This window comes from Myotis lucifugus, unplaced genomic scaffold (assembly GCF_000147115.1).
Source record: "Myotis lucifugus unplaced genomic scaffold, Myoluc2.0 scaffold_48, whole genome shotgun sequence".
Lineage (NCBI taxonomy): Eukaryota > Metazoa > Chordata > Mammalia > Chiroptera > Vespertilionidae > Myotis > Myotis lucifugus.
In genome coordinates this window covers 438,758-455,833 of record NW_005871096.1, presented here as the reverse complement: position 1 = coordinate 455,833, position 17,076 = coordinate 438,758, and the positions used below count along the sequence as shown (strand labels likewise).

The 17,076-nt window shown below is 40.0% G+C and overlaps 1 protein-coding gene across 2 annotated transcripts in view; it reads right to left on the bottom strand.

The window, feature by feature from the left end:
- LOC102433141 (cytochrome c oxidase subunit 7B2, mitochondrial) overlaps window positions 1-15,982 on the bottom strand; it is a 91,675-nt gene extending 75,693 nt beyond the window's left edge. Inside the window, exon 1 of one of the 2 annotated variants that reach the window (XM_006088454.3) lies at window positions 15,888-15,982. The gene's annotated coding sequence lies outside the window, so the exon portion shown is untranslated. The remainder of the gene's footprint in view (window positions 1-15,887) is intronic. The other variant, XM_023753606.1, reaches the window with a different exon arrangement.
- Window positions 15,983-17,076: the final 1,094 nt, after the last annotated feature.

Here is a 17,076-nt window from a genome sequence, read left to right as displayed (position 1 = left end):
ATAGCAGGAGTAGTAAAGTGGTGTCCCTTAGAAGGTGCCACCAGAGCTTAGTGCTCTCCTTTGAGATAAAGGCTTTGGTATCTCAGAGAGGTGCTTTCAAGTAATAGAATGCATTCCACCAAGACTTCAATGAATCCCTCTGGGATTATAGGAAATAAGCATATTTAAATCCTGGTTTATTTCCAGTTTGTTAATACTAATTTAAGGATATAAGTAACATTTTAAAAATAGATTTGTTTCAAATCACAAAAGTAACACATAGCTAGACAAGTAACAGGGATAAGTTACTACATTTCTAAAGATGACAGACTACTATATTTCTTTTTGAATGATTATATGGCAATGCTATATCTTCCCTATTTCTCGTTTATATTTCCTCCAATTCCCAATTCTATCTCTTCCCCTAGTCCCCCTGTAGTAGGCAGTTAGACAGGTATGAGCAGAGTAAGAAGAATAGGCCAGGTATGGTAAGTCACCAGGGCAGAAAGCCCCAGGTGCCTATCAATGGACAACTGTAGGGTGGGACCTCACCCCAGGTGACCTTTCCTCCTCCAGCATATCTCTGATCATGTGGTTTAGACCCCCTGACCTTTCATATCAATGGTCATGCAGTTTGGATCCTCCCCTGACCTTTCTTCCCCTGACATATTGCTAGCCCTGTGGTAGACCCCCATAGAGGAGAGCAAGGAGGCTGGAAAATAGCCTCAGAGGACTCTCATAAAAGCCCTTGCATGCACTCCCTTAAGCATTAAGTCCTCAGACAATGAAGTTCTTACCTTTGTTCTTAGGAACAAAGCCTTGGGTCTATTAACCACAGAGATAGAGTTTTGGTCAAACTAGAGATAACATCTAGGCCTCAGTTGTGTTTCAGCTCCAGGCCCAGCAAGCAGCAACATCAGACAGAGCCAGGCCGTGGCTGACATCAGGACCAGGTGTGATGACTAATGACTCCGTCCACTGGGGCCCACCAATCAGTAGAGACCACAACCCTGAAAGGCCACAAACTAGAAAAGCTGATGGATATTCTATTGAGATTCTCCCCTGAGGAATAAAAACCTTCAAAATGGAGGACCCAGCGAGGCTCTCTCTCTAGACCACACAGCACCTTTCCCCACCCCCTTCTTTCCCTGGCACACCCTCTCTCTGGAGCATGAAGAGGCTTTCCCTCTCTTCTTCCCCCAGGTGCACATATCCTTGCCTTTCTTTTCCCTGAGCTCCAAGTGCTCTTCTTTTGCCTCTATAACTTGTTCCCTGAACCCACACAGCTCAGCTGGATCACTTCTTCCACAGCTCACTTCTCCAACTTCTGTGATTTTTCTAAGTAAATTTTTGCTTATATCTGAGTCTTTTACTTATTTATTTATTTATTTTTAAAATATATTTTATTGATTTTTTTACAGAGAGCAAGGGAGAGAGATAGAGAGTTAGAAACATTGATGAGAGAGAAACATCGATCAGCTGCCTCCTGCACATCTCCTTCTGGGGATGTGCCCGCAAACCCAGGTACATGCCCTTGACTGGAATCAAACCTGGGACCTTTCAGTCCATAGGCCGACGCTCTATCCACTGAGCCAAACCGGTTTCGGCTATATCTGAGTCTTGACTCTGAATTCTTTCTTAGCCAGAACTGAAATACCAAAGTTGTTTAACCAAGGTCTAACATCTGGTGCTGTTTCACTGCCAACACCCTCACCGAAATAAAAAAGCAAACACCAACAGATAATCTTTAAGGTAAGTGGACAGCTATGTATCTGTACTTTTTGGTGTTCCTACAATGATAGTGTGTTAATTAAACAAACACATAGAGAAAGATGCATTTGGTAGAAGTAGTTAAACTACTCATAAAAAGTTTCCACATTTCCATCACCCACTTTGCTTATTTTCTGTATTCTCTTTGGCTAGGACTTAACATTCATACTTGTTAGGTCTGGCGTGGTGCTATTAGTGACCTGCCACCTGCTCCCTGGATTTAGATTGTCACAAACAATCTTAGCAGTAGACTCTTCCCCATGTCCACCAAGCCTGACACCACAGTACTACTCTCTCCTATTTTCACTGAATGAATTCTGTTTTCCAATATGCTCTAGTGTGTCGAATCAGGCTTCTCTTCTCTTAAAGAGAGACTACAAAGGTCTGACAAAATGGACAAATGTACATTCAAGCACATGGAAAGAGTGAATTTTACTAGTAATTTCATGTAAAAGGATGCCTCCTAAGGAGCAGTTCATAATGAAGGCACAAAGTCAAATCCTCTTATATTTTAGAACAGGAATAAAGGACTCTGAACAGAAATATTGTTGGCTTACCCCAATTCTGTAAAAACATGCACAAACGATAAAACTGATAACACATCAAAATGTTAACAATGTTTGTTTCTGAGGAGTGGAAATTTGAATAATTACTTTTCTGCTTTTTCTACTACTGTTGTTTCCAATGTTTCCTCATTAGTTCAATCTGTATTACTTTTATTAGAGAAAAATGATTTCGACAAAGAAATAAATGCCAGTAGCTTGCATGCTAGGAAATTCACCTAAGCTTTGAAATTTCTAACTCACCGCCAGCTGAGCCCAGCTCCCAACTCCAGAAATAATGAATCTAGCTGAAGGCAGTAGGACAGCAGACTTAAGCCTCCACTAAGCACAACCTGAAATGTGTCCTGAAGCTTTGTTAGCTACCCTGTGTGTCTAAGTAGAAAAGTAACCTAAGTCTAGGCGTCCCTTAGTACATGATATGTTTTAATAATCACATGGATTTGGCTTCTGTTCCAGTGCAGATTAGCTGCTAAAAGCTGGGTCTGGCAACTGGCTGAGAATTATAATGGATTTAACCATGGATATACTCCCTTTACCTATCCCAACAGAAAGAATGCTGCTCTAAAGCAAATGGCACTCCTAAAACATTAATTATGCCTTATTCATTCATTCCCTAGATATTTACTCAGTGTCTACCTAATGCCAGAACATTTTAGACTCTGGATATATAAAAGAGGACAAATCAGACCATGTTGCTTCCCACAGAGATCTTATATTCTACTGGGAGATGTAGGCAATAAATAAATATATAAAGAAAAATAAAGCAGGGGAAAGGTGCTACGTTGACCAGTGCAGGCAGCTGTGAAGTTTTATCTGACAATCTGTCACTTAAACAGAGACTAAATGAAGTAAAAGAGCAAACCACGTAGCCCTGACCAGTTTTGCTCAGTGGATAGAGCATCGGCCTGCAGACTGAAGGTTCGATTCCGGTCAAGGGCATGTACCTTGGCTGCGGGCACATCCCCAGTAGGGGGTGTGCAGGAGGCAGCTGATCAATGTTTCTCTCTCATCGATGTTTCTAACTCTCTATCCCTCTCCCTTCCTCTCTGTGAAAAATCAATAAAATATATATTTTTTTAAAAAGAGCAAACCATGTGGACATTTGGATGAAGATCATTCTGGACAGAGGGAACAGCAAGTGCAAAGACTCTAAGGTAGAGTCCTTCTAGCAATTAGTAGAGCAGCTGGAGAATAGCCAGTAAGGTGAAAACTAGTTAGTTTGCAGTCAGATAATATAAGGCCTTTGGGTCACAGTAAGGATTTTTTACTTTATATTGAATATAACAGAAAATCATCAGAGGGTTTCTATTCAGAGGGTAGTAGCATATTTACATTTTAAAAGGCTCTTTTTGATCCTGGGTGAATATAGGTAAAGGGGGATAAGAGTAAATACAAGGAGTAGGAGGATAAAGTCAGAGTCCAGGCTAGAGATGGTAATGGCTTAAATGAAAGTGGTAACAATAGAAATGGAGAGAGGTGGTGAGATTCCAAATAAATTTCAAATGTGTACAAACAACAGTTTTACTGATGTGAGATGTGAAATAAAGAGTGACATCAGGGGTGATTCAAAAGTTTCTGACCTGAGCAACTAGATGTTACCATTAATTTGAAGGGGAAAACTATGGGAGAAACAGATTTGGGGGGAAGGGGGGGGGAGAATTCAAGTTAGGGTATGTTTTGTATTGGCAGTTAGATATGGGTCTCAAGTTCAGGGGAAAGATTCAGGTCAGATATAGAATCTGAGGAGCCTTCAGTGTAAGGATGGTAATTAAAAGATAACCTAGGAAGTGAATGCATCAAAAGAAGGAACTAGTCCTGGGACACTTCAGCATTTAAGGCAAAGGATCGGGCAGAAAGGACTGAAAGGGAGCAGCAACGAGACAAGAAGATGAGAAGAAAGATGCCCCAAAGTCAACTGAACAATGTGACCAAAAGAATACACTTTGGCTCAGCTGGTGTGGCTCAGTGGTTGAGTGTCGACCTATGAACCAGGAGGTCATGATTCAATTCCAGGTCACGGCACATGCCCTGGTTGCGGGCTCCGTCCCCAGTGCGGGTGTGCAGGAGGCAGCCGATGGATGAATTCTCTCACCATTGATGTTTCTATCTCTCTCTCCCTCTCCTTTCCTCTCTTAAATAAGTAAAAATATAAAAGAATATACTTTGAATAACACAAGTATGTAAAGTTCCCTGGTCTTATTTCTGATCTCAGTCAGAGCCCTGGAGCAAAGAGATCAGCTTACCAGTACATTAAATTTAAGTTTTCCCTATCTCTTTGACATCTATGTAATAGACTAATGAATACTATGCCATCCCATTATGGATTAGTTTGTTTATTCCCCTTCTCCTCCAGCCTGTGTCACCAGGGAATTACATTGGATTCAGCACAAGTTGAAGAGACAACAAATTTTTCCAGGTAACACATCCTGAAAGTGGAGCTTGATTATGAGCATTGTAAAACCGAATTAAATTGCAGGCATGTTATTCTGATGCAGTGAAGAGAAAATGAGGCTCCGATGTAAGCAGGCTTCTTTTGTTCCTGCTCTGTGCAGTGTTTATTTCCTTACTCTTAGCATTTGTTTATTTCCTTACTCTTTCACCCTAGCAGTTAAATCTATTTTTAGCTATTGTTGGGCATCCTTCAGGAGAGGCAAATACTAAGGACTACAATGAATACAACCCAAAGGTTCCAAAGAACTGCCTTCTGAACACTTTTCCTCCCAGGAGAGTCAAGGACTTCCTCTTGCTAACTCTGTATGTAGTCTAAAAAGAAATGAAAAGCAGAATCACACAAGTTGTTTACCAAACTTCACTGACATTTTTTATAATGTTTGTGGGACAAGTCTCTCAGAAATGTCACAGGAGTTAATACAGGTAGACAGTATAAGTGAACATTTTAAAAATTACTGTCATGTATGTTTGTTCCTATTATCCACGATACCATGATACAAGAACTGAAGCACCCAAGGACAAGCATCCCTTGCATGAGAGTTACTTTGGGGACCTGCCATCAGTTTATATAGTAAGCAGAGCTTAGAGCACTTGAAGAGGTGATTTACTCAATGGTGCCCGACTGTTTTACCCCAAATCTTTGCCTTTCTTCCCCATGTGAATTTCCATTGTTAGGAAAATAACCATTAGAAGAAGAAAAAATCAAAGTAGCCTCCAAATCTTTGGAAAATATGACCAGAATGGGACATTGTTATCCCCAGATCACTAGTTATTATGGGAAGGTATTTTTGATTTGTTGTTGTGTTGGCGATGGTGAGAATGGCACCAGGTGTTATAACGACCTGGTCAGACTGGACTTTTATTCAGCAACCTCAATACCTGAGTTCTGGCTAAGAAAGAAGTCAAGCCAAGGTTCAACAGAGAAAATGTATTTAGAAAGTCACAGAAGTAGAAGTGAGAGGTAGAGGAAATGGGCTCAGGAAACAAGTTAACAGAGGCAAAAGAAGGGCCCTTGGAGCTTAGGAGAGGGGAAGGTAATGGTAAAGGGAGGTAATGGTAAGGGGTTTCGGGCTCCATCTCCAGCTTAAATTTAATGTAAGCTGATGTCTTTGCTCCAGAACTCCGAGATCATTATCTTTGGGGTGAGGTCCTTGTTACCAGAGACTCTCCACCCTGGTAACCTTCTGTACCTGGCCCATTATCTTTACTCTGCTCATGTCTGTCTAACTGCCTACCACAATTGCAGAAATAATTTTTTTCTAGACAAATTTATTTTAGGAGGTTTTACTGTATTTATACTTTTTATATGTAATTACAAATATTTACTTCCTTACCTAAATTTATATACATAAATTTTTATAAAGGGATCCCAAAATTGTATAAGCTTCAGGCTGCACCAAATCCATACCTTCCTGAGATAAAAATTATTGTTTAAAGTCATCGAGCTAGGAAAAATGATTAAAAGTGGGCTTATAATTAGGGCTGCTTGGTCTCAAAGAGTTATTTCTATTGTACTATCACCAGGTTAATCAGTTAAACCTCCATGTGAATGACTTTCACCTTCTTTTAAGTATAAATAATTTTGGAGGGGAGGGAAAAATCTGTGAGGCCTCTAGAGATGAGGACATCATTACACCCACAAAGAGGAGGTAGAGGTTGATAAACTATTCCTACTTCACAATTTGCCTAGACTTGTGCCACTGGCCTCCTGTTACAGGGCTGGCTAAAAAGAATTATTATTGAATATACATGAGTATGAACTTTTATTTTGTCCTTACCTTTGCATTTCCATAAATTTGACTATGGTTTCACAATCAGCATGCCATGAGACTGTCTGATTGGGAAAAAAGAAAAATCTGCAATATGCCCTTTGTTTATGGAAATCTCTATCTCAGAGGTACCAACCTATTTTTATTTTTAGATGCCTTGCATTATTGCGTCGATTGTGCTATTGGAAAATATACCCAGTGGCAATTTCGTGACTTGCATATCCAATAAATGCAATAAATAATTAAAGCTAGAATTAGGCATGCTAATAAGTGTACAGAATTGTTTCCTAAAACAATTACACCAGTAATGTAAAAAGGTTACAGCAAGCAGAGAGACAAGCTAATCACACTTGAGATTTGATCATTTTTCTGAAAGATTCACAATTGCTCTGCTATTAAAGCTAGTGGGAAAAACTTCCTCTGGGGACTATTTTCCCTGGTTCATTTTGTACCATGCTATGAGGAGGAGGAAGAGGAGGAGGAGGAGGAGGAGGAAGGGGGAAGGGGAGGGAGGGAGGAGGAGGAGGAGGAGGAGGAGGAGGAAGGGGGAAGGGGGAAGGGGAGGGAGGAGAAATGTACTAAAAACACAAGGGTCTATAATAGGAATAAACCTCAATATATCTAATACACAGTTCTGGGCAACTGAATTATTTATTTTCTGCAAATAGCAAGCAACAGGCACCTTTTGTTTTTATTAATGCAGTTCAGCTGATATGAGTAGACAGAATTGAAACGAGGGGAATGTGTTTTATCATCTGTAGACAAATTTCAATTTTCTCTTTCAAGTACTACAGTTAAATGCATTTTCTTTGCAACCCAAAGACAGAAGATCTTGATTACTGATGCAAGAATAATCTCAGCCTTTGTGTGAAGATAGGGAAAATAAATAGTCTCTCTGGATGATGTGTCAGCTTGTGAACTTACAGAACAAGATATATTCTTGGAGGTAGGGAAATTAAATTAAGGTAAAATGGTACAACCATTAAAATGACAATTGAGGGCTTATTTTGTAGGCCATGGCCTGCTTTCCAATTGTCCTTTGTCCTTAGCCTCACCCCAGGGCACAGACAATAGAACCAGAAACAAACAAGGTCAAGACAGGGGCAACTGTCTGGAAATACAGGTCATTCAGGCTGTGGGCCCTGTCAAGAACTGCCAGCTATTTTGTAAAATTAAGGTTCCAACTCCCTTCTCCTCTTCCCCTACAACCACTTTTATTTCAAGTCTTCAGACAGAAAAATACTTGATAACTCTCCAGATTTCTTCTCATTTTTATCCATATTTAAAAAAAAAAGATCAATCCAACACGTGTTTAATTGGGGTCTTTCTATAACAGGAGAATGCTTAGCATTCACCCTCTTGAATATTAGAAAAAGTTGTATTGCTCTGTCACTTGTACTTTATCCCCACTCAAAGGACAAACATTACTTGGGCTTCTGTTAAGAAACAGAGTAGTAATGTGTCCACAGTAGTACCAGAAGACACTAGTTTAGGAACCAGTCCATTATGACCCTCTCAAATTTTCTCAAGCACCCCCTCAGGATAGCCCATATAGCTGCCAACTCAGCGCTGCTCTGCCATTACTACCCACACTTCTTCCTGTCTACACTGCTCAAATTAAATAGCTCACTCTCAACTCACCTGATAAGTAATTCTGCAGTAACTGGTGACCTAATTTAATGTGCAAATTTACATTACAGGCCTCTTCATTTCACAAACCACCCCACCTTGGCTATTATTTAAGCCACAAGATTAGTGAGGCCTTCTCAGACCTCTTTTTCTTTTACTTCATCAAAATTTGACACAGCTGACCACATAGAGTGTAAGCCCTGACATCTGGTTTTTCCCTTTTTTATAATGCAAGTGCCTGATCTAAGTGAGATTTGATTGCCAAGACATCCACTTCAAAGATGGCTATCTGGAATAAACACATTCCCAAGGACAGAACTAGATAAGGCGACAGGCCACACTTCAGTTTCCTTTGTTTTACAGATCTTGATTGATTTAGATAACTGACTGGGCTGCTTGTTTTCTCTCTTCCCATGCTTTAAAGTCCCATTCTTAAATTTTAAACTCACCCCTAGAGTGAGCCCTCAAAACCCTAGGCCCCCAAGCTCAACCTCAATAAAAGCGGAACTCCAGGCTCTCTCCCCCTCCTCTCAATCCCACAAACAAAGGGAGAAGGTCTCCCAGTTTCTTTTTGTCAATTCAAATTCACTTATATTTATCAATATAACTCCCTTAACTACTCAGGTAGAAATTAGGTGAGAGGCCAGGCATGTTATAACAATGGATCTTATACATGAAAGGAAACATCGGAAGTGGGGAGGAAGTGTTCTACAATCCTTCCCACATACCATTTTCTCCAGCATTCTGTTCTCCTAAACCAGTGGTCAGCAACATGTGGCTCGCGAGCTGCTATTTGCCAACCACTGTCCTAAACCATTGGAATTAATCATTAAGCTTCAGCTCAGAGAGGGGAGTAGCTTCCCTCCTGAGAAAGAAATCAGCAGCCTATCATGACTTTTCCTGCTCCCACCTTTATCAGTCAGCTGCCTCACCTATGACTTTGATTATCCTTCTGGGACCACCATTGGCAATTCATATTTTTCAGCCTGGAGTCCTCCAACATAGGTCAAAAATCACATTAATTAAATTAAATTTGTAGTCATTCTATACCTAAAGTTGAAAATTTATTCCAAATTCTATTTCTTTTCCCAAGTTATTATCCAGCATTTCTATCAGATGTCCTATAATTAAATCAAATGGCTTAAGATCAAATAATAAAATTCTGATATTATAGAGATATCCCAAACTTTAAAATAATCTTTTTAAATTATTTAATTTCCAAGGAAAAACAAAAGTCCAAAAATCAAATCACCATGAAAGTTAAAATACAAAAAACCATTAAAGTTCAAAGGAATTACAGTCTATAGCCAAATTCTCAAGCTTGTGTAAACTACAGCTCAAAGACCTTAACATTGGACTATTTAAGTGAAAGTCCTAAACTCATCCTGACAAATTTCTTCTTTTACTTCCTCTCAGTCAAAGGCATTCTCAATGCCTGGAATGGGTAGAGTTCCTTCAGAGATTGAGAAATTATATCACGTCAAAAAAAAGTTTTTACTAACTATATTTTAAACAGTTCAAAGAATCTGGAAAAAAGATAAAGTTGAATCTATATTATAATCCATGACATTAATAAACTCAAAAAAGAATTTACGATTTCAATGTAAAAAATAAACCATGAAAGTACAGAAAGAAAACACACAAATTTGTTTCGTCAACCAATGGTGTCAATTCAATTCCAACAGGACATCACAATTTGGACCAGGAGCTTCTTAGTAAGTATCTTCTTTCTCAGGATCAACACTTTACAAACGTGGCATGTGAACGACATTACTAAATATCATTCAAAACTCATAAAAGAAAATATGATACTGAATCTAGAGAACAAACAAAACTGACACAGACTCATAGATACAGAGAACAGACTGATAGTTCACAGAGGGGAGGAGGGAAAGGGGACTAGTGAAAGATGAAAGGGTTAAGAAGCACAAATTGGAAGTTACAGAATAGGAAATATAGTCAATAATATTGTAATAACTATGTATGGTGCAAGGTGGGTACTATAAATATCAGAGAGAACACTTTGTAAAGTATATGATTATCTAACCACTATGCTGTATACATGAAAGTAGTATAAAATAATATTGAATGTAAACTGAAATTTTAAAAAAATACAAAAAATACAGTACTGATATATTTCACTATATTAAAAAAATAAGTACAGTCAAAAGACAAATGACTCACTTAGAAAAATATAATAGAAACTAACATCACAGGCAAGAGTAACTACATATTGAACAAAAACAGAACACTACAAGCTTCTTAGAAAATGGGTAAAGAACATGAGAGCCAATTCACAGAAAAATAGCCCTTACAAAAATGAAAAAATATTCAACTCATTCATATTGTATTATTAAATAATACAAGTTAAAACAACACTAAAATAACCTCTTTCACCTATCAGACTGGCAAAAATCTAACAATTTCATAATACTCTGTGGATGAGGCTATGATGAAGCATAATTCTGTTGTAAGAATGCAAAATGGTAAAAGATTTATGGAATTTGGCAATACATGAAGAACACTAAATATGGATTTATCTTTTGATGCAGCAGTCTAATTTCTAAAAATTTATACTACAGATATACCTGCCAAAAATGACAAGTATGTAAATTTATTTATTATCACACTATTTGTAATTGCAAAACAATGAAAATCACCAGTGTCCATCAATAGGGGAATGTTTAAATATACTGTGATATAGTCAGATAACAAAATATTAATATTATGCAGCTATAAAAAATAATGAGAAGCTCTTTACATACTCTTGTGTAAATATTTCCAGAAAACATGATTGATGTTGAGAAAAAAAAGAAAGAAAAAGGTGAAAAACGGTGTATAATTTGCTTTCTTTTCTAGAGAAAAGGAAAAATTAAGAATATATATTTAAATATGCATGTATTTGTACTTAAAAAAAAATGACTCAGGAGGCATACATACTACAGGACCTACTAAATTAGTCTGACCAGAACCAGATGCCTGGGTCTTTCTCTGTCACATACAAATTAATTAACCTCTGTGAACCTTCAATGGGGAATGAATGGGCTATACTACTTAGGTTAGTCTAACTAGCCATAGAACAGAACAAAAATGAGAATGTACTAACAAAGTAAGCTTACAAAAGAATCCTATATAATAAAAGCCTAATATAAGAAGTGTCCAACCATTCATTCGTCCATTCGACCAGTCGCTATGACATGCACTGAACACCAGGAGGCAGATGCTCTGACCAGTAGATTAGCTTGCTGCTGGGGTCCGGCCGATCAGGACTAGACAAGACAGGTCAGACAGGCCCTAGAGCCAACCTCCCACGGTCCCTCCCCGGCCTCTAAAATATTTCTTCTAATTAATTTCCTTTCAATGTGCATGAATCCGTGCACCAGGCCTCTAGTTTATATATATAAAGCTACCCATGTTAATCTTAGTAAATGTGATTTACCCAGCTTGTTACTCTAACCTTATTTTCCTCAAAACTGGACCTTAAGACCCCCCCCCCCCCAAAAAAAAAACAAAACAATTCAGCTGATAAATATGCCCAGATGGCCAACTCAAGAATGGCAACCATAAAAATCCATCTCCATGTGCAGGGAAGTCATCCTGCACAGTCTATACATCCTGTACATCCTACACAAAATCTTTATGCCAACAAAATAACCTTCTTAATTAAATAACATATAATAAATAATATATCTCCTTCAGTCAGAAAACAGAATGTATGCCTTAAGACAAAGGTTAGTCATGCCTACCATAAAATGCTAACAGCCTTTTTTTTTTTTTTACCAGATTGCAGAAACAGGGTGTCCTGGGGCAGCTTGGACTCCAGACTTGGCTGATGTTAAAGATCTATATGAGGACCAGCAAGAACACTGCCTGCACGTCCACAGCTCACTCCCCGATTTCATTGTTCTGCTTTCCCTCTCCTTCCTGATAAAAATTCCTGCCTTCACTGAGATGTTAAGATGGGCTTTGGGACAAGAGTCCCCCATCTTCTCATGATGATTGGCACTTGAATAAACCTCTTTCCTTCTCACAGCACCTATCTCAGAAGTTTGGCTTTTATTGTGGCAGGCAGCCAAACCTGGGTTCAGTTATAAGCCTATCTATAAAATAGAAATTATATAAATTCTTACTCATAGGGTTAATATATGTGAAATAAATGAGTTAACATTTGCAAAGTACATAGGACAGTGCTAGTATTATAGAAGTGTTCATTAAACAACTAAATAAGTAAAAGCTGCAGGGGGCAAAATAAGAATTAAGATTTGTCAATATATACTTTTTAATATATTTAACTTTAGTTTTTGAACTATTACTTTTTTAGCTGTGGATGTATGGTTCACAACAATACTAAGTAAATATATAAACTTAACAAAACTGTCCCACACCCATGAAATTTAAATATAAGTCATTCCCTGAGCTTAGAATAGTTACAACAAAACAAACAAAAAAACTCAATGTGTCCTCAGAAGCCAACATTGAATAGCATCTAAAGGAAGAAGGGGACCTGAACATATTCTTGATTTCAGCTTTATCAGAATGCTTTTCAGTTTGTGTGTCACAGATTCCAGAAAATGTCTATTAATACATTAACTCTGACACTATGGATTCATCATACGTGGGAGCAAAATGCACTTAGCTTACATACTGCTATCTCTCTCAAAGAATGACATTTGAGACATTCCTTCCTTCCAGAAAAGTTTAAATATTTATAATAAAAATCACCAGATTTTATTTGTACATGAAAAATGTTTTAAAATCCTCTTCATTTTCATTCCCTCCTATAACCCCGTTTCTGGCTGTTACTGCTGGAATCAGAGACCATCTTATGAAACAGGGCTTACTTATCTCCAGTAAGCAGGTATTTTCAATCCTATACTTACGACAGTGCTTCTTCCCCTAACTCTTGGTATGGAATTGCTAAACTGCCTCTGAGGGAGGGTTACTCTCTTATCCCATTTGCTATGGCTGGAATATCATTCTCAATAGATTCCTGAACTGAAGCTACAATTGCTTCTGAAACCTGAGCACCTCAAGGCCCAATGAGAAGGAATACCTCTTCCAGGTGCTCATTTAAGGCAGTCTTTTGTCACTGAATTATTCAGATTTTGAATAGGATTTTTATGCAATGTATTTTCCTGGAAATATGTCTCTAGTTTTTATTTTCTCCTAGCCTCCAACTACACTTTTCAGAATGTTTTAAGTTTTTAACTATTTAATCTGTTTAAGAACTGAGTTTCTAACTGCCTAAGCTGCTCATTAATTTGGTCTCCTCTCCAAATAATATTGCTTTTTGCTGGAAATGGATACATGCTTTCCTTTTTATCTTTTTTAGACATTAGCTTGTTCTAATATATTCCTCTATTTCTTAAATTCCAGAATTATCTCTATCATCAGTGATGAAATCATTAACTTCTGGGTCTATTAAAAGCCTCTACTATTTAAACAAATCTTTTCTAATTCCTTGAGATGGGTAATTCCATGGAGGAATTTTTCTACCATCAGACCCACATCAAGTACATACAAGCTTAGTCTTAACTCCTTTTCTTGCCTGGCTCCTTTCAATATGCCTCATCTTGCTGAGCCATGTCTTGAGTCAATTCTTGGCATGCTCCTTCAAGGCATAAGCTAGACCTATACAAAAATCTACAGTGACTATATTACCTTGAAAATCACCTAATGATACTTCTTTGTGTATTTTACAGATCTTCCTAGTCTTTCCCAATTTTAAGATGCTGTTTTAACATATTTTACATCATCCCTTTTCTGTGACTTCTCAATAGTCTGTTTCTAATCAAAGAGAGAGAGGCATAATCTTAAATGAAATGACTCCTTCAAAAAGAGTCAGATTTGGGAGCTGGGCCCCTATTTCAATCTAGTAACATACCTTGTTGTAGAGCACTTAGACTGCCTTGAATTTCCATTTCTCTCTTATAGGTATGTAGTTGAATTCAAATAGTTATTTTCTATGTCACCTGTCAAGTTAGTTTTGTATTTTCTCCTTTTCTCCTAAAAAAAGTTTTTTCTTCCAGTCTATTTTTTTTTCTTTTGGCTTCATTCTTCCATTGTTCTATATTAACCCTGAAACTTGTTTTAAACTACTCCAACACTAAACTCCTAAGCAAAATCATTAGAACCAGAGCATTCCAAGCACAAGTCCTTTTATTTTTTACCCACTGTTTTTGCAATAATTTCATTGAATTGTATCTCATTCTCAATGTAAGAAGGTATATACTCTTTACAGGAAGGGCCCTAATTATTTTTATTTTGATATGCATCAACCCCCTATGGGCAGAGTCACAGTTTGAATCTCAGCAATCGAAAGTCATGGTCAGCCCTGGCCGTGTGGCTCAGTGGATAGACCTCAGCCCAGATGCCGAAGAGTCTGGAGTTTGATTCCTGGTCAAGGGCAGTACCTGGGCTGCAGTCCCATACCTGGTCCCTGTAGGAGCTTCGACGGGAGGCAACCAATCCATGTGTCTCTCTCAAATAGAGGTTTCTCTCTCTCCGCCCATTTCCTTCCTTCCTCTCTCTAAAAATCAATGGAAGCATTACCCTCAGGTGAGGATTAACAAACAAACCCCCCTCCCCCCAAAAAAGTCATGGTCAAACCATACAGAATTATCCAATTCAGAGGCACTTCAGATCAAGAAGTAGCAACTTTTAAACCCCAGGACAAGTCACGTGACTCCTGGATTTGTCCCTTCAACGCTCCCTCTCTTGATTCCAATGGGGAGTCAAGCAATGTGGGAGGGATCGGAATCTGAGCGGACTTTCCCTACCCTCGCCCCCCCCACCCCCCCAGGCAGGCCTGGCACTGACTATTCCCTGCAGGCACTCCCTGCAGGCACTGCTGGGTGCAATGGAAACCTCTGAGGCTGGGAAAGGCTGCTGCATGAAAAGACTCCCACTGGAGCCAAACCCTTGTCTCGGACAAGGCGACTCGGAGAACACGTCCTGGACACGGAGTCCCAGGGCAGGTGGCCGCAGCTGTTGGGCCGGAAGGAACCATCGGGAATCTCCGCACTCCGTTCAGCCGCGGCCTGCGGGGCCCCTCGCCTCGCCTTCGCTCACAGCCCCGCGCACGCACACTTGCCTTTAGGGCAGTGGTTCTCAACCTGGGCTGCACAGTAGGATCACCTGGGAGCCTTTTTAAAATCCTGATTTCTGGGCCTCATCCTCCGGAAATTCTGTTTCTTTGTTATGGGGTGGGGGCCACAACATTAGTAACAAAGAAACAGAATTTCCGGAGAATGAGGCCCAGAAATCAGGATTTTAAAGAGATTCCCAGGTGATTCTACTGTGCAGCCCAAGTTGAGAACCACTGCTTTAGAGAAATACGTTTTCGATTACATAAAAACAGCCACTGGCGCGTGCACAAAATCGCGGTAAATGGCAACCACCCTCTACAACCGGAAACGGGCGGTTCGTTCTCCGTCCCAAACTGGCCAAGTCTCACACCTCGCCCTTGAGCCAGGCCGGGAGCAGCCAGGAGCTTTACCCCACAAGCCCTCCAAGCACCGACTTCCTCTCTGGCTTCGTTTTCTCTCTAACCCTACTCTTTCCTAGATGCTGGGGAGTGAGGAGGGTCCGTGGGTAACGTCATTCTCTAAGGGATTTAACTGAAGAAAAACAGCAGGAAAACAAAAATATTTACTCACAACAGCGAGAGGAGACGTGTAAAGCTGTGGCTTACAGGTTACAGAACCCCAGAGTTAGACAGACTTACCAACGACGTCACAGGCAGCCCCCAGGGAAGATGGCGCAGAGGTAGGTTCCCTCAACCGCGCGGCCTGGAGGGGTGGCGTCACACCGGCACTTCCTCTTGGCAGCTCGTCCCAAGGCAGAAAGGAAGGGGCGGGTCACACGAACTGTCGCTTTCAAAATTGACCAATCGGATAACAGATCACCAGCTCCACCAGGAAGAAGGGGTCAAAGGGAAGCCGTTATGGGTGTTGTTCTCATGTATGTCCCTCCACAGTGAGGAAACAGTGGGCAGGAAAGAAGTGTTCCTGCTCCTCGACATACTGCATGGTCTCCCCTGTAGGGAGCTTTTCCTTCCAGGTCACAGCGGCCTGCTGGCAGCTCCCTGGCGCTTTCTCTCAGCTCCATCTTCATCCCATGGGGTCACAGGGAACTTGGAGGGGTGCCCTCTCCTAAGCATCCCAGATTGTTATTTACTATGGTAACCATATGATACTATATTGTCGGAATTAGGATCCTTGAAAGTGAAAGGGGGCAATAAAATTAATTCAAATTATATTTGCGATGTTATACTGGTGAATTTATAGAAAGTGCATTTCAAAATTCATTTTGTTATTCAATTCTTTCTAAAATAAAAATAACTATAGTCAAATAGAAATTTTAAAAAATGTCTTTAAAAATAACATAGAATGAAAATTATTGGTGTTTGTTGATGCATTTCAATTACGTTTCCAGTCTTAATTATCTACTAGAGGCCTGGTGCACAACATTCGTGCACTGGCAGGGGGGTCCCTCAGCATGGCCTGTGCCCTCTCACAGTCTGGGACCCCTTGGGGGATGTCCGCTGAGGGGTCCTTAGCACTGCCCCAGAGGCGAGAGAGGTTCCTGCCACCACCAATGCACTTGCCAGCCATGAGCCCGGCTTCTCCACCTGCATTGAGAGCCTGCCCCCTGGTGGCCAGTGCACAATATAGCAAGCAGTCATTCAGCTGTTTGGTCAATTTGCATATTAGCCTTTTATTATATAGGACTAGAGGCCCGGTGCACAAAATTTGTGCACTCGGGGGGGTGGGGGTCCCTCAGCCCGGCCTGTGCCCTCTCTCAGTCTGGGACCCCTCAGGGGATGACCACCTGCTGGCTTAGGCCTGCTCCCCAGAGGATTGAGCCTAAGCTGGCAATCAGACATCCCTCTGGCAGCCCAGGAGCTCTTGGGG